The sequence below is a fragment of the Saimiri boliviensis genome, chromosome 4, assembly GCF_048565385.1.
Source record: "Saimiri boliviensis isolate mSaiBol1 chromosome 4, mSaiBol1.pri, whole genome shotgun sequence".
NCBI classification, from domain to species: domain Eukaryota; kingdom Metazoa; phylum Chordata; class Mammalia; order Primates; family Cebidae; genus Saimiri; species Saimiri boliviensis.
The window spans coordinates 70,210,059-70,233,768 of NC_133452.1; the positions used below are offsets into that span (position 1 = coordinate 70,210,059).

General features: G+C 37.5%; 1 protein-coding gene across 1 annotated transcript in view; it reads left to right on the forward strand.

Moving 5' to 3' along the window:
* Positions 1–2,597: 2,597 nt before the first annotated feature.
* FBXL4 (F-box and leucine rich repeat protein 4) overlaps positions 2,598–23,710 on the forward strand; it is an 86,028-nt gene continuing 64,915 nt past the window's right edge. Inside the window, exons 1-2 of the mRNA XM_003922916.4 lie at positions 2,598–2,719; positions 23,206–23,323. The gene's annotated coding sequence lies outside the window, so the exon portion shown is untranslated. The remainder of the gene's footprint in view (positions 2,720–23,205; positions 23,324–23,710) is intronic.

The window sequence follows — 23,710 nt, forward strand, 5'->3', positions numbered from 1 at the left end:
GGAGGAATAGTTAAAATGTCCATACCTACCCAAAGCAATCTACATAGTCAATGTAATCCCTAACAATATATTATGTTCTTCACAGAAATAGAAAAAAAATCCTAAAATTGCTATAGAACCACAAAAAATTCTGGATAGACAAAACAATGTTGAGCAAAAGGAACAAAGCTGAAGTCATCACAACACCTCACTTCAAAATATACTACAAAGCTATACTAATTGAAACACCATGGTACCGGCATAAAAACATACACATTAACCAATGGAATAGAATATAGAGGCCAGAAATAAACCCACACAGCTATGGACAATTGCCTTTTTATAAAAGGTTCCAAGAACACAGAATGGAGAAAGGACAGTCTGTCAATAAGTAAGTAGTGTCGGGAAAAACTGTATGTCCATATGCAGAAAAATGAAAGTAGAACCTTATTTTTCACCATATAGAAAAGTCAACTCAAATTGGATTAAAGTCTTAAATTTAAGACCCCAAACTATGAAAGCCTCTAGAGGAAAGCATAGGGAAAAGACTTCATGGCATAAGTCTGGGCAAGATCTTATCTTTTTGGTTAAGATATCAAACACATAGGCAACAAAAGTGAAAATAGACAAATGGGATTACATCAAGCTAAAAAACTTCTGCATAGCAAAGGAAAGCACCAATAAAGTGAAGAGACAACCCAAAGAATGGGAGAAAATATTTGCAAATTATTTATTTAACAAGGGATTAATAATGAGAATATATAAGGAGCTCAAACAACTCAATAGGAAAGCAAAAACAAAAATAATCCAATTAAAAAATGGGCAAAAGATCTGAACAGGCATTTCTCAAAAGAAGACATACAAATGGCCAACAGGTATATGAAAAAATGCTCTGTATCACTAATCATCAGTTAAATGTAAATTAAAACAATGAGATATCTCACTCCAGTGAGTTTTTTTTTTTTCCCCCCAAAAAAACAGGGAACAAGAGATGCTGGTGAGAATGTGGAGAAAGGGGAATCCATGTACACTGTTGGTGGGAATGCATATTACTAGAGCCACTGTGAAAAACTGTGTGAAGATTCTTCAAAAAGCTAAAAATAGAACTACTATGAGATCCCACAATTCCACTACTGGATATAGATCCAACAGAAAGGAAATACATATATTGAAAAAATATCTGCACTTCTATGTTTATTGCAGCACTATTTGCAATAGTCAAGATTTAGAATTGACCTAAGTATCTATGCAACAGATGAATGGATAAAGAAAATGTGGTACATGTACACAATGGAAAACTACTCAGCCATAAAACTCTCCACAAAATCCTGTTACTTGCAGCAACATGGATAGAACTGGAGGTCATTATGAAGAGTGAAATGAGCCAAGCACAGAAAGACAAATAATGCATGTTCTCGCTCATATGTGGGAGCTCAGAAAGTGGATCTCAGAGACTGAGAAGTATTTGGGAGGGGGCATGGGAGAATGAGGGGAGATAAAGAGAGGTTGATTAATGGGCACAAAGAGAAACTTAGAAGAAATAAGACCTGGTGTTCCATAGATCAGTAGGGTGATTATGGTTAACGTTAATCAATAGTATGTGTCAAAATAGCTAGAAGAGAATAATTTGAATATTCCTAGCACAAAGAAAAGATAAATATTTAAGGGGACAAGTAATCCAGTTATGTGGGTTTGGTTACAGAAATGAATCAAATTATCATGTGTACCATGAAAATATGTACAGCTATTATGCATGAATAAAAATAAAATTTTAAAGTTGAAGAAAATAAAAATTTTTCTTTTTGTATACAAGATATATTGCATATTGTATATTGATTCTGTTCATATATAAGTAAATATCTTTACTGTTTTGCCTCATTAGGAACAGACAGCAAATAATATTTTCCATCTTAGTGGATATTTTGTAAGAAGATAAATATGATGCAAACTAAAAAAAGTGCCTTACGGAATCTACCAAAAATAAATCAAAATGAGTGAGAGACTGCCAGACCATCTTCTTCATCAGAGGTAATGGTCAGACGCTTCTGAACGTTGGAAATGGGTCTGTAGGCAGGATTTGTATGCAGGGCAGAAGTTTGTAAACTAGAGGAATAACACCTTCAGAGCGCATATAATGTATATTATACTCTTCCTCTAAGTATGCGTACCATTCCTATTACCTATGCATCACCTGATTTCACCAAGTCTGGACCGAGGAAGTCCTAGCAGGACTATACTACAGAAGGCGAGCCGGTATTTGGAGGGGATTATTCCGCAGAGGATTTGCAGCCACTGCTCGCTGCGGTTACCTCTTTACACGGCCACTAATGGAATGGGGAAGCCAGCAGGAAGCTCCCGCCCCTGGCCTGGGAGGGGGCTGTCCCTATGGCCCAGAGCACCTCCCACGGGAGGAACGCCAGGCTTCCTTCCCGGCTGCACTCCACTTCCCACCAGGCCCCGCCCCACCTCGGCCCCGCCCCGCCTCCCCGGCCCCGCTCCGCCTCCCCGGCCCCGCCCCGCCACCCCGGCCCCGCCCCGCCACCTCGGCCGCGCCCCGCCTCCCCGGCCCTGCCCCGCCTCCCCGGCCCCTTCCGCGTCTTCCTTCCGGGTCGCGCCGGGCGGGCTTGCAGCCGCTGTGCCGCAGCCAGAGAGTCGGGGAGCCGCCCCCACGTCCAGGCCTTTTCGCGCCGCCTGGTCGCGGGTGAAGCCCGCGGCGCGCGCCTCTCCCGGACCCTGCAGGGTACGGCCCTTCCTTTACTTCTCCCTCCCATGGGTCTCTGTCTTTTTCCTTCGGGGCGGGGCCAGGGCCGAGGCGGCGCGCAACTCTGCGCTTTGGGGAATCTGGACGCCTGGCACAGGCCCCCGCTGCCCTCCCCTCCCAGTCCGCGCCCCAGCGCCCCCGCGTCCCCGCTTCGCGCTTGCGGGGCTTGCTAGGGCCCCTGAGAACTGCTGACGTGCCTCTGGCTGTTTCTCCGCCACACTCTGCTCGCAGGCTGTGGGCATCGTCCGGAAGTGTGCTTGGCTCAGGGTTGTTTACACCGCGGAGGACTGCGGGTCGCCCACACCCGCCCTCCGTGCTGCCTCGGCAGCCACGCGTCGGCCACATGCCCGCCTGTGCTTGTGATTCCTGTACCTGCTGCCTTGATTTCCTTCTGACATCCGATGGTTTTTGCCTAACCAGGCCTATGTTTTCTTTCTTCAGGACTGCCACAAGGTGCCCAGCTACAACCTTGTTTCTGTGTTTAGGTTTGGGGTGCCCCTTCAGTGTGAGGTCAACATATTTATAACGGGTGGTTGGATTTCCTTGGTTTCCTAGTGATTGTTGCCACAAAGCTTCGAGATGCATTCACAGATTGAAATACAGTATACAAATAACTGTTATAGAAGATGAGGATGGTATAAGCCTGTGGTCAGGTAGTTGTGTTGGCAGGATGCCCATCTGGCTTTGTGCCCCGGAGGGCTCACTACCACTAGGTGCAGGATCTTTGCTTGCTTTGGTCTGTTCGCAGACAAGTTGCCTTTTCTGCTTCTTGCGTGTACCCCTTGGTTAAGTTCGGGTATAGGTATACATTTTTTTTCTTTCAGGCTAACTTCCTGCCTCCATTATCCTGTACCTCATACTGTACCTATTGGTTGAGTAGAGATTCATCCAGAGTCATCAACGCTCCTATAATCTTTAATCAGATTAAGTACTTGGGGGAAATGTGGATCATGATGTAGTAGGCTCTCTAAAAGTTCCTTCAATTGGATTCTTCTTTCTATACTTCTGTTCTGAGTACTAACTTTTTTTTTAACGTCTGTCCCAAACGTTGACTTTTCTGAACTCTGTATTTTCAAACTCTTCCCTTCTGTTACTGACTTGAAAATCAGAGAAATCAGTTCATTGTAACATGGATAATTTCTTTACTCACACCATGATGAAATAATGCAATTATAGTACTCTGTACAATGGTACATATGGTCAGTTAACAAAAACTGCCCCTTCTTTCTTTACTGTACTAGTCTCATCCTCTTAATTTTGCTGTGGTTAACGTTCTCTATCTTAAGTTTGCAGATCTAACTTCAGTGTCCTTTTAAAAAGGCCTTTATCCACATGAATTGTATATCCACCTCATTTTTTCTAGTATTGTTAATTATCTTATTAATATTTTAGTGTGAAATAGGAAGGCTCCAACTTTGTATTTTGTTAGTGACTCCATTGTCATTTGTTGAATTCTATTTTTTGCTACTGATAAGTACTATAAATACCGTAGATCCTAAATTCCCGTATATTCTTGGGGCTTTCTGAACTGTTGTGCAGTGCTCTTTGGCTTCCTGTGGTGATCCTGGCTTCTGTGATGTTCTTATTGCTCTAGGTTTATAATGTGTTTTAATGCCTAGGGATTTGAACGATGCCTGACATATTGTAGACATCACTAAATATTTTTGAAATGAACACATTTAGTGGAGGCAAGTTGATTCCCTTTCTTTACCTCTTGCCTCCCTCCCCTCTTTAAAAGTTTCTTGCCAGTTATTGAGATTCATTTATTTTAGCTTGCTTTTTCTATGGTCAGTTGAATCATGAACTGTTAATAAATAAATCCCTTGTGTTGCTCACTCAGAACTTAATACTAGAGTTGCTCCTACAGTTACATAGAGAAGCAGCCTGATTAAATATCTGCATGCCTTTTGACTTTGCACTGTATCATATAACTGTAGTGTGTCTCTCCCCATCACCTATGATTTAGGATGTTCTGTACCTGGTTTCTAAAAGAAAATGGTTATCTAAGAGATAAATGGCTGTAGAAGTGTTCCCTTCGGACATCCAAATATCCATTTGTATTTTACCATCCCAGTTGGATATCCCAAATATACATTTTAAGATGTTGTTGTAATGGACACCTAAAAACCTTATTAGATCATGAAATAAATATAGGCATTCTTGAAAAAAGATCAAGCGATACAGAAATACTCAAAGGAGGAAGTGAAAGTGCTGTGTGCCCACCTACCCAGTAACCTTGTTCCATAGAGATTACCACTGCTTGCAGATTTTAAAAATAAATGTGTAAGTCTACTTTTGTTTCATACATGGCATTGTACCGTGTATAATTTTCTGTAGCTTCCACTTAATAATAATTGATGAACATCCTTCTGTGGCAGTGCATATAATAGTGTCTTGTCTTTTTTGTAAGTCTTTTTGGTATTTCATTGTAGGAATAACCCAAAAGTTATTTAGCCAATTCCCTGCTGGCATTTAGGTTATTCCAAATTTATTACAAACAGAACTGTAGGGATCATTTTTGTGTTTATATTCTGTATACTGTCATATTTGCATGTTCATTTATTTTCTTAGATATGAAATTGCTAGGCCACCTAAGTGTTAAATTATGAGAGATTCTATCAAAGTGCTCCTCAAAAGTTGTTGGTAAGAGTAAATTTATACAATTTGTTAAAATGCTGCTTTTGCCATATCACATTGCCAAGAATTGTCAAGGGTCTGAGATCATACCCTATTTGCAAGCTAACAGTTTCATGGAAACTGGCAGAAAATATGAGACTCCTGACTCAGAGTCAAAGCACCACAGTATTGATAGCCAGAGGATCATCTCATGCTGATTTGCTGGAGCCCTGATTTCCACAGGTTGATGTGACAGGAGCCCAGTGACACTAGCATGTGAAGTAGGTTGTGTTACAGGAGAGGAATCCTTAGTTTAGGAAACCTGAGTCTTTCATAGTGGCCTGCAAATAAACCTGTCTGATCTTCACCAGAGAGGGAGACATTATCTTTATTGTCCTGAATGGTAAAAACCTGCCCTCCATACCAGAGGGAGACATGTCTTTATCTGCCGTATAAACACCATTGAAAAGATAAAAAATAAGACCATCAGTGCCTCTTACATGACATGCAGAAACTTGAGAGACCTGCTAAGATGAAATGATTATTTTTTATATTTAGTCATTTCGTGGATGAAAAATGCTATTTTATTATTGTTTTAGTATTGCATTTCTTTGCTTATTGATGGAATTGACTGCATGTTTGTTGGTCATTTGTATTCTTTTGTTACTTACATGATCATATCCTTTGCTTAGGTTTCTGTTGAAATGTTCCTCTTTTCTAATTGATTTGTAATAGCTCTTTACATATTGTGGCTATTAATGATTTGGTTCCCCATTTGCTAGTATTTTCTCATTGTCTATTCTTTAATGTTTCTTGGGGCTTTTGCTGTATAACAATCTTTACTATTTATGTTGCCAGTTCTGCTGTTGTTTTCCTTTATGCCCTTTGGGTTTCTATCCCAAGATTATTAAAATACTCTTTGTATACATTCTATTAGCATAGATTTGGATTTTAAAAATGGTTGCTATGGCCTACTATTATATATTTATTTTTCCAGATTTCTGGACATTTTTCTAAAACATTTATCTTGATAAACTGTCCTTTCCCTGTTATTTGATTTGACACATTTATTTAAGATACTATATCCTCAATTTGTTGTTTTCTCAAAGCTGACAAATCAGTAAGCAAGGTATACTAGATATTTACTGTGATTATGATTTTGGTTAAATTCAGCCTTAAAGATAATATGTGTAATTGTTCTTAGTGGATTTTATCTTAAAAAATTTAAAGTATCTTTTTTGCCCTGTTTAATGACTTTTTGCCTGGGAGTCTACATTGCCTTATAGGACTCTTGCCTGTCTATCAGTTTTGTGTCATTTTACACCATTTTGCTTTACTTGCCTTTCATAAACATCTAAACATTCATATAACTGAGCTGGACTTTTATTTCTCCCTGAAATCTTCCCCCTTCCCAATTTGTTTGGAAGTCTATCTGTCACCCAAACTGGACTGCAGTGGTGTAATTTTGGCTCATTGCAACCTCTATCTCTTGGACTCAAGTGATCCTCCTGCCTCAGCCTCCCAAGCAGCTGGGACTGCAGGTGCACGCCACCATCCCTGGCTAATTTTTGTGTTTTTTGTAGTGATGAGGCTTCACCATGTTGCCCAGGCCAGTCTCAAACTCCTGAGCTCAAAAACCTGCCTTGGCCTCCCAAAGTGCTGGGGTTACACGTATGAGCCACTGTGCCTGGCCTGGAAGTTTGTCCTTTTTTTTGTTTTGTTTTACATTTTTAAAAAGATCATTGTAGATTCATATACAGTTGTAAGAAGTAATGCAGGGAGATCTAGATCCTGTGTACATTCACCCAGTTTCCATCTATGGTAAAACCTTGCAGAATTATAGTACAATATTATACTCAGGAAATTGACATTGATACAATCTATAGGCCTTATTCATACTTCACCAGTTTTACACGCACCCATTCCTGTGCCTGTTTAGTCATAAGTAATTTTATATAGATTGCTGTGAATACCACCAGAGTCAAAATATGTAACAGTCCTATCACAAGGTTACCTTGTACAAAATTGGGTTTATATCTTAATAGGACAATTTAACCTAGTCGTAATAACGTTTTTTTTTTCCTCTCCTGCAGGTTTGGAAATTCTGAAACCATCTATAGCTGACTCTTTTTGTCCTCATTCTTCCCATTAATAAGTTGAGATCTTGATCTCTTGCCTTCTTTACATTCTTGGTTTTATTGATTTGATTTCTTTTCTACAGTTGTGTTAGTGTGTTCTCACATTGCTTAAAGAAATGCCTGAGACTGGGTAATTAATAAAGTAAAGAGGTTTAATTGACTCACAGTTCCAGAGGCTGTATAGGAAGCATGATGCTGGCATCTGCTAGGCTTATGTGGAAGCCTCAGGAAACGGACAGTCATTGTGGCAGCCAAAGCAGGAGCAAGGGTCTTATGTGGCAGGAGCAGGAGGAAGAGAGAGATGGGGGATGCACTATGTACTTTGAAACAACCAGATCTATTCATAACTCTTAGGAGAACAGCACTAGAGGCATGGTGCTGAACATTGGAGACCACCTCCATGATCCAATCACCTCCCACCAGACCCTGCCTCCAGCACTGGGGATTACATTTCAGTGTGAGTGAGATTTGAGTGGAGACAGATCCGAACCATACCAGTAGTTCTTCTGTTTTTATTTTTGTTTTTTTTTTCCTAAGCATTACTTTAAATTTTACCAGTATTATATCTGTAATTACTTAGATTTAACTGTAAGGTCACTGGTTGCTGGAGTAGTATGTCTTCCCCATTTTTGAAGTATTTATTTTGATTCTTTTTTTTTTTTTAACTAGGATACATTTTTAAGTAATACAGGAAGAGTTACGGTAAGTATACTTGCATATCCAGAATATTTTTCATTTTATTTTGTTTTTCTATGTGTATAAGAGGTTGAGCCATTTTTTTGTCCTTTAGAATTTCCTTGAATTTAAGTCAGCTTCAGTCTTCTTCTTATATAGATATTAGGTTTCTTATCTATGTGCTCTATGTCATTTGTTTTCCTCAATTTAATTTTCAATTTATTTCAGTCACACCTTTTAATTTCTAAGAATTTAAGTTAGTTTGTACTTATTTTATTGATCCTGTAACCTATTAATTGACACCAAACAATGATTTTTTAAAAAACTCTTGTCCTAATTTTGGCATTAACTTTTATTGAATGCCATTTGCTGTAATTGCTTAACTTGTTTCCCTGTCTTTAAAATAGTTAATTCTACACAGACATATAAATGCAGATCTGTGTTGACTGTCTTGTTCATGGTCTGAAATATTTTGTAAGTCGTGAAGGTCACTGTTCTCTTTTCTAGACAGGTAGTTTCCTAAGGCAAGATGAGTGGTTGGGGCTGTGTGAGTAGGCTTTGCCCTGGGCAAAATAAATGGGCAGAACATGCCAACTAGTACATATCTTAAAAGAGAACAGACACATAAGCTAGCATGCACATAACCAAGTCAAGACTAGGGTGTCAAATTTAGAGCTTGCTTATTTTGATTGAAAACAAAAACTGAAAACAAAAGCACACAGAACAGTTACATCTTTCTAAAAATTCCTTTGTATGACCCCTTTGTAGTTACTGTAGTCAACTCCTCTTTCTTCCCTTAAGCCTGGGCCATCACTGATCTATTTGCATTTCCTGTTTGCCTTTTCCAAAGTATCACATAAATGAAATCATACAAATGTAGCTTTTGCATCAGACTTTTATCACTTAGCAAAATGCATTTTAAGATTCATCTATATTATTGCCTGGATCAGCAATTGTTTCTTTTACTGAGTAGTAATTCATTGTATGGATGTAACACTGTCCATTCATTCATCTGTCAAGGACATCTTAGATGTTTTCAAGTTGGAACAGTTATGAATAAACTGCTATAAACATTTATGTACAGGTTTTTGGTTGATTATAGATTTTTCAGTACACTTGAGTAAATAACCTTGGAATGAGATTGTTGGATGATTTGGTAAGAGTGGGTGGAACTTTACAGTAAACTGCCAAACTATTTTTCTTTTTTCTTTTTTTTTTTTAATTGCATTTTAGGTTTTGGGGTACATGTGAAGAACATGCAAGATTGTTGCATAGGTACACACATGGCAGTGTGATTTGCTGCCTTCCTCCCCTTCATCTATATCTAGCATTTCTCCCCATGCTATCTCTCCCCACCTCTCCACCCCCTTATCCCTCCCTCATTTCCCCCCAACAGACCCCAGTGTGTAGTGCTCCCCTCCCTGTGTCCATGTGTTCTCATTGTTCAACACCCTCCTATGAGTGAGAACATGCAGTGTTTGATTTTCTGCTCTTGTGTCAGTTTGCTGAGAATGATGGTTTCCAGGTTCATCCATGTCCCTACAAAGGACATGAACTCATCGTTTTTGATGGCTGCATAATATTCCATGGTGTATATGTACCACATTTTCCCTATCCAGTCTATCATCGATGGGCATTTGGGTTGGTTCCAGGTCTTTGCTATTGTAAACAATGCTGCAATGAACATTCGTGTCCATGTGTCCTTATAGTAGAATGATTTATAATCCTTTGGATATATACCCAGTAATGGGATTGCTGGGTCAAATGGAATTTCTATTTCTAGGTCCTTGAGGAATTGCCACACTGTCTTCCACAATGGTTGAACTAATTTACACTCCCACCAACAGTGTAAAAGTGTCCCTATTTCTCCACATCCTCTCCAGCATCTGTTGTCTCCCGATTTTTTAATGATCGCCATTCGAACTGGCGTGAGATGGTATCTCAATGTAGTTTTGATTTGCATTTCTCTAATGACCAGTGATGATCAGCATTTTTTCATATGTTTGTTGGCCTCCTGTATGTCTTCTTTTGTAAAGTGTCTGTTCATATACCTTGCCTACTTTTGAATGGGCTTGCTTGTTTTTTTCTTGTAGATCTGTTTTAGTTCTTTGTAAATTCTGGATATCAGCCCCTTGTCAGATGGGTAGACTGCAAAAACTTTTTCCCATTCTGCTGGTTGCCGATTCACTCTAATGACTGTTTCTTTTGCCGTGCAGAAGCTGTGTAGTTTGATTAGGTCCCATTTGTCTATTTTGGCTTTTGTTGCCAATGCTTTTGGTGTTTTGGTCATGAAGTCCTTGCCTACGCCTATGTCCTAAATGGTTATGCCTAGACTTTCTTCTAGGGTTTTTATGGTGTTAGGTCTTATGTTTAAGTCTTTAATCCATCTGGAGTTAATTTTAGTGTAAGGTGTCAGGAAGGGGTCCAGTTTCTGCTTTCTAAACATGGCTAGCCAGTTTTCCCAACACCATTTATTAAACAGGGAATCCTTTCCCCATTGCTTGTTTTTGTCAGGTTTGTCAAAGATTGGATGGTTGTAGATATGTTGTGTTTCCTCCGAGGCCTCTGTTCTGTTCCATTGGTCTGTATCTCTGTTTTGGTACCAGTACCATGCTGTTTTGATTCCTGTAGCTTTGTAGTATAGTTTGAAGTCCGGTAGCGTGATGCCTCCTGCTTTGTTCTTTTTGCTTAGAATTGACTTGGCTGTGCGGGCTCTCTTTTGGTTCCATATGAAGTTTAAGGTGTTTTTTTCCAGTTCTGTAAAGAAGGTCATCGGTAGCTTGATGGGAATAGCGTAGAATCTGTAAATTACTTTGGGCAGTATGGCCATTTTCACGATATTGATTCTTCCTGACCATGAACATGGAATGTTTCTCCATCTGTTTGAGTCCTCTCTTATTTCGTTGAGCAGTGGTAGTTCGTTTGTAGTTCTCCTTGAAGAGGTCCTATACGTTCCTTGTTAGTTGTATTCCTAGGTATTTTATTCTCTTTGTAGCAATTGTGAATGGCAGTTCATTCTTAATTTGGCTCTCTTTGAGTTTGTTATTGGTATATAGGAATGCTTGTGATTTCTGCACATTGATTTTGTATCCTGAGACTTTGCTGAAGTTGCTTATCAGTTTCAGGAGATTTTGGGCTGAGACGATGGGGTCTTCTAGATACACAATCATGTCGTCTGCAAATAGAGGCAATTTGATTTCCTCCTTTCCTATTTGAATACCCTTTATTTCTTTTTCTTGCCTGATTGCTCTGGCTAGAACTTGCACAAACTATTTTTCAAAGTAGCTATATGATTTTGCATTCCCAGTAGAAGTGTTTGCAGAATCTAATTGGGTATCATCTTAAAATTTGATTAATCTGTAATAACTCTTTACAGGTCTTCCCCTTAGAGTAAATGCTTCCAAGGTCTAAGATTAAATACTTGCTTGGGGTTTACTCTTTTGAAACTATACTTGATATTGCCCTTCAGTAATATGTTTGCTAGAACATGTACAAATATACCATAAGAGAAAAAAATGATAAATTGGACTTAAAAATTCAAAACTTCTCTTTAAAAGATATTATCACGTAGATGAAAAGGCAAGCACACACTGGGAGAAAACATTTGCAAAATGTCTGTCTAACAAAGAATTTGTATCCAGTGTTTATAAAGAACTATTACAACTCCACAATGAGAAAACAACAACAACAAAAAAAATGGATTGCACTAAAGCAGATACAAATGGCAAATAAGAACATGAAAAGATGTTCCATGTCGTTAATCAACTGAGAAATTCAAATTAAAGCCACATGGTATCACTGCCCCACCCTCTGGAATAGATGAAGACTGACAATATTGACTGTGATAAAGATGTGGAGCAACCGGATCCCTCATCTCTTGATGTCAAAATGTAAAATGCTACAGCGACTTTAGAAATAGTTTGGTACTAGAAACAACCCAAATGTTTACGACAACTGAATTTATATACCTATTTGGTTGACTGTTAAACAACATGGGTTTGAGCTGTGAAGGTGTGCTTTTATGCCATTTTTTTTTCAATAAATTAGAAAAATTTTGGAGATTTGCACCAATTTGAAAAAACTTGCAGATTGCATAGCCTAGAAATATTTAAAAAAAGTTATGTCACAAATACATAAAATATATGTAGATAGTAGTCTGTTTTATAATTTAGTGCCATGAATAGTACACAAATATATTATAAAAAGTTAAAGTTTATCAAAAGGTATTCACACACTTACAGAATGTACATGCTGCCATTTGCAGTTGAGAGAAATGTAAACAAATGTAAATTCAGTATTAAATCATAACTGCATAAAATTAGCTGTAGTACATACTGTACTATAATAATTTCATAATTGCCTCCAGTTGCTATTGCAATGAGCTCAAGTATTGCAGGTATCAGCTTGCAGTGCTGTGTGAAGCTAATCATCTATATGTGAGCAGTTTGTCTCTAGTAAATTGTGTATCACAGTAAAAAGTGATCTCTTGTGATTCTCACATATTTTTCATTGTGCTTAGTGTAATACCATAAACTTCGAATAACACCATGGGACCCTTAGAAAGTGCCTCTAGTAATGCTGCAGGTATTTCCAAGAAGCAGAGAGAAATCATGACATTATAAGCACAAGTTGAATTGCTTGTTATGCACCGTCGATTAAAGTTTGCAGCTTTGGTCACCTGTCATTTCAAGATAAATGAATACAGCAAAAGGACCACTGTAAAGAAGGAGAATTTATGAAGCTGTTGCTACAGCTATACCAGCAGGCAACAAAACCTTGCACATTTTGTGAAATACCCTCTTTATCTCATATTGAAAATGCAGCTCTTATGTGGGTACAGGATTACTATAACAAGAAAACCAGGACAATGATCATTATTTTTCTTGATCGATTTCATTAATGTTTTGTCCCTGAAGTCGGGAAGTGTTAATACCTTGCTATAAGGGACTAACTTTTAAAATTCTTTTGATATCAGACAATGTCCCTGGCCACCCAGAACCCACGAGTTTAACACTGAAGATGTTGAAGTATTCCTCTTGTCCCCAGATGCAATGTCCCTAATTCAGTCTCCAGATCAGGAGGTAGTAAGGAACTTTAAGGCTTATTATACATGGTACTGTATCGAAAGAACTGTCAACTGTATGAATGAGAACCTCAACAGAGAGAACCTGTTAAGTTTGGCAGGATTACACCATTGAGTATGCCATTGTTACAGAAAAAACTGTTAAGGCCATCGAGCCTGAAACAATAAATTCCTGCTGAAGAAAACTACATGACTTCACAGTATATATGACAGAAGCAATTAAGGAAATCATGAAAGAGATTGTAGATATGGCAAAAAAAAAGGTGCAGGGGGAGGAGGATGAAGGTTTGATCTTAGAGAAATTCAAGAGCGAATAGACTCCACACCAGATAAGTTAACAGAAAATGACTTGGTAGAGATGGTGTTTCTGAATTAGTGCCAGATGACGAGGAAGAGGGATAAAAGAAGCAATGCCAGGAAACAAATTGAACGTTAGACAATCTGGCAGAAAGGTTCCTATTCTGGATAGTTTTGACTTCTTTTACAACATGGACCCTTCTATGAGATGGACACTGAAACTAAAGCAAATGGTAGACGAAGGATTGGTACTGTACAGAAATATTTTTGGAGAAATGAAATAGCAAAAAGTAAGGTTAAAATTTTAGTATATTTTAGTAAATTTACACTGAATGTGCCTGCCTCCCCTGCCTCTTTTTACACCTCCTCCATCACTTTGACTTCTAGCCTGAAAGGGCAACGTCCACCCCTCTTTTTCCTCCCTCCTCAGTCTACTCAATGTGAAGATCAGATTGAAGACCTTTGTGATGATTCACTTTCACTTAATGAGTAGTCATATTTTCTCTTCCTTATGATTTTCCTAACAATACTTCTTTTTCTCTAGCTTACTTTATTGTAAGAACACATTATATAACTTACAAAATATGTTAATCAACTGTTTATGTTATTGGTAAGCCTTCTGGGCCACGGTAGTCTATTAGTAAAGTTTTGGGTGAGTCAAAAGTTACATTCAGTTTTTTTTGTTTTTGTTTTTTTGTTTGTTTTTTTGAGATGAAGTCTTGCTCTGTCATGCAGGCTGGAGTGCGGTGGCACAATCTCAGCTTACTGCAAACTCTGCCTCCCAGGTTCCAGTGATTCTCCTGCCTTAGCCTCCTGAGTAGCTGGGATTACAGGTGTGTGCCACCATGCCTGGCTAATTTTTGTATTTTTAGGAGAGATGGGGTTTTTCCATGTTGGCCAGGCTGGTCTCAAACTCCTGACTCTGGTGGTCCACCTGCCTCAGCCTCCCAAAGTGCTGGCATTACAGATGTGAGCCATTATGCCAGCCTATATTCAGATGTTTTTATTGCACAGGAGGTCAGTGCCCCAATCCCCCACATTGTTCAAGGGTCAACTGTATAATGGGATTTGATTGAGAATAAAAAGGAACTGAACTACTCATATACCTAGCATCATGGGTAAATCTCAATGATGTGCTGAACAAAATAAGCTAGAAACAAAAGAATACAGTTGATCCTCAAACAGCATGAAGGTGAGGGGTGCCAATCCTCCATGCAGTTGAAAATCCAGCTGTAATTTTTTTACTCCCCGTAAGCTTAACTACCACCTAATAGCCTATAGTTGACTAGAAGCCTTACTGATAACATACACAGTTGGTTAATATATATTTTGTGTGTTGTATGTATTGTATACTATATTCTTACAATGAAGTAGGCTAAAGAAAGAAAATCCTAAGAAAATCATAAGAAAGAGAAATATATTTACCCTTCATTAAGTGGAAATGGGTCATCATAAAGGTCTTTATCCTCATCGTCTTCACGTTGAATAGGATGAGGAGGAAGAGGATGGGTCAGTTTTGCTGTCTCAGAGGTCGCAGAGACAGAAGAAAAGGCACATATAAGTTGACCTGCACAGTTCAAACGTGTGTTGTTCAAACGTCAGCTATACATACCATCTTATTTCACTTTCATATAACTCTGGGTAAAGTACAATATGGTTTGTAATGACAGAAAGCAGATCAGTTATTGCCTGGTATAGGTTGTGCATGAGTGATTGACCAGGGAACCTTTTAGTCTAGTGGTAATATTCTGTATCTTGATTTTGGTGGTGGTTACATTGGTTTCTGTAATTGTCAAAACTCAAACTATATGCTTAAAATGGGGGTACATTTTGTGCTAAAGTTAATTTAACAGTATTACACCATTTTAGTTAGTTGCTTGTTATTTTAGCTATAATGACAAGCTATGACAGGCGTACTGTCCTTGGATTTTTGTTAGGCAGCATGTAAATCCACTGTATTTTTTCTGGTTAAAATGTTCTCTGTTAATATACAAAAATATATGGCTAGTATTTGGCTAAAATGAATTTATATAATTAATATGACTTTAATAGACAAAATACCATTTTTTCTTTCTTCAGTAAGTCCCTTAAAATTATCTCCAACCAGAAAACTCCAATTTTTAATATTTTAGTTAAATATGCATTTCATATCTGCTGAATATTTAGGGTTATTCCAAATTTACGGTTCTTCTCATTCAGATGGCTTTTTACCCATCATTAAACATGGAAGAAAAAGGTAATATATAGGTAATATAACAGTGGAATCTATTTCTAAGTTACGTTGTATCATCATACCTGTGTAATTAGAAACATATCCTTTCTGGTCACTTTGTGAGATAGTATCTTGAGCAGGAAGAGGATTTCCAGATCCATCATAACAGAAAAAGAAATGATTCATTCTATTCATTTTTCTGCTTTTCTTGCTACTGAAGATTGATTATGAAATATTTCAAAAGTTTAGATATGCTTGTTAAAGAAAGTCTAAGAAAGAAAGAACATATTCTACAGAACTACCTTTATCAATTCCCAGTTTAAATTGGTTCTAAATCTTACCTCTTGTTTTCTGATAGATTCTTTCCTAGTCTGACTTTTGGGTGCCTCTTGTTTAGTTCCTGCCATTTATTCATTAACTCAGCAGAGGTTTTTGCAGAGTCTACTGTGTTCCAGACATTTTGCATCATTTCCTTGCATTTTTGAGATCTACATTGATTCCTTGAAGAGAGTGGTATGTTTTACCTCTGGTTTTCAAGATTTTTGCTCTACTTTTAGATTTTTCTTCCTGGGCTGGTTCCCTTACCTTCCCCATTTGCTTGGATTTTGAAGAAGCTTTGAAGCTGAATAGGAATCTGTAGCCTTCCTCATGATCCATATGTTTCAGTTAAGAACTCCACCTATGTATTATACATTGGGGCCTTATTGATTAAAAATACAAGCATAATAAAAATGTTTTAACTGGAGAAGAATTTACTTAGAGGAAGAGAGAGGCACATAAAGCCTTAAGATACCATCCCCAGTAGTTTCCATGCTTAGACTGTTAACATTTTTTCAGTGTTAGTTTTTAAAGTATCTAGTACAATTACATTATCAATAATGATGAAGAAAAGGGGGAGCTTTTTCTAATGCTTGACTTTTGCTCCTTTATATCACATCCAATACCAGAACAATATTAAGCTGTCTTGTTACCTTTCCTCTTATATTATCACCTCTCTTGCCCTGTCTCTTCTCTCAATTCTTAGGTTATGTCTTTATTTTAAGAACTTATTTTTCATCCATAGTTTTTCCAGTTCTCCATAATCAACATACTGTTTTAACATAGATTTGGAATGCAAAAAAAAAAAAAAAAAAAAAAAATCATTGTATTTGAGGAAATAGCTTTCTTTTACTTCTCCAATCATCTCTTTCATGAATCTTTCTTTAATTTCAATCAGAGTTTCTTTGTGACCAGAGTCAGGACTCTTTTATATATTCAGAAGCTGCTTTTGTACTTACAGAAGTTACCACTTTTTTCATTCTCTTTGAACAGTAAAATTTCGATATATGTACTATTCCTTCTTGGATGGCTTCAAAGAAGTTCATACATTTGATTCTTACCTATTGTGTTTTATTTTTTACTACCCATTTCCTCTCTCTCTTTCTCTGTATCAAGATATGGAACATTTTTTTGCATCATTTTTTGGTTTACATGTGCCTTATTAAGAGTCACTGGTTTCATTTCTGTATTTGCTTTAAAGTTATTTATTTTAATTCTCTTATGCCATTTACTCTTCCGATCTTCATAAAACAACACATGTTTATTGAGCATATATTGGCATGTGCTAGGCCTTAAGGGTATAGTTATAATTAAGGCATGTTCTCCAAACTTGGGGAATTCATAGTATATTTGGGTAGAGAAATATTTCAGCATGTAAGAAATAGCAAATAATAGGAACATATAAGAGTAGAGGAAGGTACATGGTAGATGAAGTATGAACCTGACTTTGAAGGGTAAGTGAGAGAGTGCCAAGCAGAGGAAGAGAGGGGGCATTCCAGAGCCATCCAGTTAGGGAGCACTACACACTGGGGTCTGTTGGGGGGAAATGGGGGAGGGACGGGTGGGGTCGGGAGGTGGGAAGAGATAGCATGGGGAGAAATGACAGATACAGGTGAGGGGAAGGAAGGCAGCAAATCACACTGCCATGTGTGTACCTATGCAACAATCTTGCATGTTCTTCACATGTACCCCAAAACCTAAAATGCAATAAAAAAAAAACAACAACAAGATTTCAGGATGCTGAGGCATGAAAGCAGTAGGGCTGCGGAGGGCATGGTGGAGGTTCTGGTGACTCTACAGCAAGGGTGGTGTGTGCGGACATGGAAGGGGAAGGCAGGCTCAAAGTTAGATTGAATTTTCTTGTATATCATGTTATCAAAAAGACAGCCTTCCTTTATTGGTACCTCTGTGTTTATAAGAATTAGGAAGAAGAAAGCCTGGGAGGAGACTGAGAAGTTAGAGGCAAGAGGGGGCATAAGAGCACTAATTGGTGTAAAAGCTAGAGGGGGCCAGCCAGGAAAGAGAGCTGATGAGAATTTCAGGTGCTACATCAAATTCACATATCATTCCCTTCTTTTCTCCATTGATGCTTTCTTTCATTCCCCTGTTTTGATTTCTAGATTCAACCAGAAAAATCCTTCCTCAAAATAGTATGTCTTGATCAGTTTTGGCAGGATTCAGAAATAATAAGCATTTAAGGTTTGGCCTTTTTTCTTGATTTATTACCACATTGAGCATTGTAATTACATTTTGGTACTATGTAGCAAAGCTGTCTAAACTTTTCTTTTTCTATGACTTCATTGATACTTCTCTTTGGGCTCTTTTGAAAGTAAATACTGTGTTACAATTTGCTTTCTATATATGCCTGTGCCTATTGCCCTATCCTTTTTTTTTTTTTTTTTTTTTTATCTTTTTCCATGTTTTTTTAACTTTAGTATAAGTTGATAATCCTCTTTTGAGTTTTAAACTTGTTTTCAGGTTCTTTCACCTCACTATGAAAGTAGCCTTTACACTGTCCTGGCTCTAGTTCATTCTGATTGCTCCCTTTGGTTATTTTATGAAAAGTCCTTTTCCTTCCTCTTTTTCCCTTCGAAGTACAAGCCGCCTTCTCGGCAGCTCCTGCCATCCTGCTTCTCTCCGCCTCATCGATTCCCCATCTCACTTCAAATCTCAGTAGTAAACATATGTTCTCCCTTGTCTGTACTTCTTAATTTCTCTTTTCCACTGTTACTGCTTTCTTTGTAATTGTATTATTTAACTTTGTTAAGCATTTTATAATATGGAAGATGTCGTTGAAAATAAAGTTGTATCATAATAAAATCATGTTGTATAAAAGCAAGTTGTTTCCCAAGGAGTATGAAAATCTCATGACACAAGTTAAAATGGCTGTTGTTTTGGTATTCCTTGATTGTGCTAGTGTAAATGTTGCCTCAGTATAGAGAATTTCTCCCTTCATAGTCATTGTTGATAAGTGATTGAATTAGGCAACAAATGATGTGAAGGCCACCCTAATTCTGACTTATTTTCAATGGAAAATAATATTTTTATATGTTGTGAGTCTTTAAAATCACGTTTTGAATGAACAATATAAGAAAATGTCTCCCAGAAGGTACATTTTATAATCACTCTTTTGGTACATTTTATAATCACACTTCCTGACTAATATTTATTAATTTGCACCAGGTGGGAAAAATCATTTTATCTTTGAATCCTATTCTCTTCATAAAATAGAGTTATTGTATCTTTTACACTTGGTTCATTGCCCATTGGGATATTCACTGGTTACCACAAATTGCCTCCATGCCTTGGCAGAAGTCCAGATAGTGCCTGGACAATTTGGACTTCGGCATTGGTCGTTGCTCCCCACGTGAGTCCTGAGATGACGGCTCCATTCCCTTTTTCAGCTTCATTTCCCAGGGAAAAGTAGAGCGAGCTATCCTTTCTTTTCCATATGTTCTTCCCCATCCCTAAAACACTTTTATGTGTCATTTCAGTGGATTGGAAAGGAGTTTAGAATCAATGAAAGAGGTTAGCAATGGGTTTGTACATTTCTCTTTTTTATTTCTATGCCTTGCTTATTTTCAAAAACAGGTTTTAACTTCTACAACATTTTCTGAATAGCACTGGTGGAAAAAGAATATTTACTTTTTTAGTGTATCATATACTGCTTTTCCTTCCTTTAAAAATTTCTTTTGCCATTTTTAACTTTATTTCATGAAAAAATTAGCATTAAATATTATTTTTATCCATAGCTGGAAAAAACTAAAGTATCCATTTTACATTTCTATATTGAAGAAGTTTGAACATATAACACATATATTTACAGTTTATAACTCACTTTTACATATGTTGCCTCAATGCAAAATTTTGCTTAACTTTAAGATAGCTTAAACATAATATTGCCCATATGACAGTCTTGCTGCCTTTGATATTATCTTATAATCTACAATGGTAAAAGCTGGGAAACAGTTTAAAAGTTTGTGGCTTGGTATGTCAAACAGATTTTGACTTTCACAATTTGTGTCAAATCTTTTTGCCAAGAATGCTTGTGAAAATTCACATGAGTGATGATACCTTATTTTGCAGGTATTTCTTTGGTTTTAAAAAACTTTTGCATTTTGATTAAACACAGTTTTATAAAGAAAGTGGGAGGAGCTTAGTTTAAACAATTTATAGACTGTGGAGTGAGAAGTGATGTCCACAGATTAAGCAGTCAGCTTATTCATCCACTGTGGCAGATGGTTTTCTGTCCTTCCCTTGATGGTTTCCAGGAATAAAACATGCATAGTCTTCCAGATTAGCTGATTTGTCAGTTGATTTGAATGCTTGTTATACATTGTTCTTTATTTCCCAAATTTTATTTTTGCAGTTTAACTTCTTTGTCAATTCTTTTTCTTTTTGAAAAGAGGAGACTCAAATAACTTATTTGGAAAATGATTTTTAATTTACTTGCAGGACTATTTGGAAGTAAAGTGTGTATGGTAAAAGAAAGATCTGTACCATTTCAAATTTTTGTGTTAAGGATTGAGACTTGAGTTGCAGAAAGTTGTTTGTTTGTGTGACAGGGTCTTGCTCTGTGACCCAGACTGGAGTGCAGTGACATGATCATGGCTCACTTCAGCCTTGCACTTCTGGGCTCAAGTGATCCTTCAGCTTCAGACTTAAATATATGTATTTTTAAATTTGACAGATTTACACTGTGGTAGGTGAAATGTTTGAATAAAGAAGTAATATAACAGGTAGTTATTTTTCCCCCAATTATAACTTCGTATTATATGTCCTGAGGTGAATCTTATTCGTTGACTCATGAATACACTCATGAATAAATGTGTGCAACAGAAACACCTTATTTATTTATTTGAGACAAAGTCTGGCTCTGTCACCCAGGTTGGAGTGCAGTGGTGCAGTCTTGGCTCACTGCAGCTTCTGCCCCGCTGGACTGAAGCGGTCCTCCCACTTTGGCCTCCCAAAGTGCTGGGGTTACAGGCATGAGCCACCGTGCTAATATATGCTTTGTTGCCCTTCTTTGGAAAGTCTTATTTTGGTTATCCTGTTATTTCTTATTCTCATGCTGCAAATCCATCCCCATTTGGTGAGTACACTGACTGTTTCTCTCATCATGGTTCATTTTCCATTATGGTCTATAGCTTTTTACCGTGATGTCTCATTAATAAAGATTTCTGTTCTGTGTTTTGGAAGCATCCCTGCAAAGTGTTTTCACATTTGCTCCTACCAGGTCCTAAAGTTTTACCAGTTGAGGACTACTTTTCTTTTTTCATTTTTTGGCACGAGGATAGGGTGGGATTCTAAACTATGAAGGTTGTGTGAATTTAGGCCCATACTCTATGCATGGATCATGCCTAATATGGTTCTGATTTCCTCTGGTGACTGTCCCCTGCCTTGCTTCAGTTGATGTCATGCCTGCTTGGGCTTCCTGGCCAGTGAGCTAAGTTTTTCTAGTCCTGGTTTTATGGATAGGGTGATCCTTTCAGAGTTTTGGTTTTATGAAGGTCCTTTCAACTGTGACCTGTGTCTTGAAATAATGTCTCTGAATGGGTGTTGGGGAGTCCCCTTGTAACATTATGGTTTGTAACTTGTTCCATGAGACATGTTAGCTTCAGCTCCTGACCTCTGCTGGTTGACTTTTCTCTTAGTTTCTTACAACTGTGGATTCTCTGCACTTGTTTCAAGTTTGGTTCTCTAAGTAGTGTTTCAGTGCTTGTATTTTTAAGCATTTCAGTGTGTTTTGATGTGGCTGGGTTTGAGAGGCAAAGGGATTCTGTTATACAATTTAAGATTATTTTAGATTTTTATAATTTGCTCATCACCTTTCTATCACCATGTCAAATATTTTGTGCCTATTTTGTACTGTGTACTTTGAGAAATAAAGATCTTTGGCTGGATTTCCTCCTTCAAGAAACCTATTCCTAATATAAACCTTAGTGGAGCTAAGGTACATATCTCATAAAAATGCAGTTCCAGTAGGTGTCAGAAAGTCAGGCTACTGATGTGGAAAAAAGTGGTTGGAAAAGAAATGATAGAGGAAGTGGTATTTAACGTAAAATATGAAGAGTGGTTAGAACTTGATTGGGTTTACTGTGTTAGACAAGAAGAGATTGGTCCAGCTTGAAGAGAGCCTTCAAACAATAAACCAAAGAATTTATATTATATCTTGTAGATAAGAAAAAGGCATTGGAGGTTTTTGAGTGGTAGGGACATTTAGTGCAAATAATGTTTTATAATATTAGTGCTACAGTTTTGGAAGACTAGTGCATTGCTCAATTAAAGAAAAGGGCCTGGCGTGGTGGCTCATGCCTGTAATCCCAGCACTTTGGGAAGCTGAGATGGGTGGGTCATCTGAGGTCAGGAGTTCGAGACCAGCCTGGCCAGCATGGTGAAACCCCGTCTTTACTAAAAATACAAAAAATTAGCTGGGCATGGTGGCATATGTCTGTGGTCCCAGCTACTCAAGAAGCTGAGTCACAAGAATCACTTGAACCCGGGAGGTGGAGGTTGCAGTGAACCAAGATCACACCACAGCACTCCAGGCTGGGCAACAGAATGAGACTCTGTCTCAAAAAAAAAAAAAAAAAAAAAAAAAAAAGGAAAGAAAAGTTGGTATATCTCCCTTAGAAGTTAAACTCAAGACTTTACAGGTACAAATATAAGTTTGTTTTATAGTTCCTTGTTTTTGTCAACAAAAGTTTATCTGCTCAGTGAGGATGGGCCCCAACCTATGTTGTAAATGAGTGGAACTGTCTGGGAACAAGAGTGGCTACCTGGAGAGCTCATGCCTTTTGGGGTCCTCTTGATTGTTAAATGTTACAAACTAGGTCAAATTTCTAAAAACATTGTTTGGCCTCAGTAAAGTATGTATGCAAGCATAGTTTGAAGCAAAAGCTGTGAGTTTGCAACCTCTCTATAGATAGTATTCATTATTAAATTGTTATTATATTCTATCATAAAATTTTTTTAAAATACATCTTTCAAAATTGTGTACAAAATAGAAAAATGTGGCCTGTTTGATTTGAAAGGTCTAATAAGTAGCTATTTATAGTAATATTTTTGGATATTTTGATTTCCTGACTTGAACATAAAAATATTTTCCAAAATTCTTGTCTTACAGGTAAAAGAATGTCACATGTCAGCATTTGTACCTGAAGTCAGCATGCAAATTTCAGGGTACATGGACGAATGCCAACTTTTGCATTTCCCATGTGTATCCTGTGACCGTTCTATCTGGGGTGAGTAATTTCTAAGAGTCGCTGGCAACAAACCAGATGCCAGCCAGCCATGGACTACCCTAACAAATAATGCTAAGAGTTATAAATTAAACACTGTCTGTGATCTGTGATGTGTAAGGCAGTTAATTTAGTTCATGTGGATTAAATGTCAGCACCAAAAAACTATATTCTCATAATGTGAAATCTGAATTTAGTATTTTTGGAAGACAGTAGTAATACTTAATAGTAGGGAATTATTTGTTAACATGTAAAATTATAGCAATGCCTAATATTCTTTTGAATTTACAGCAGTATTTTAGTGGCTCACCCTATAATTTAAATAATTTTAATTTTCAGATTCAAGGACTTAGTATTTCTTGAATGATGGTTATAATTTTGTATAAAATA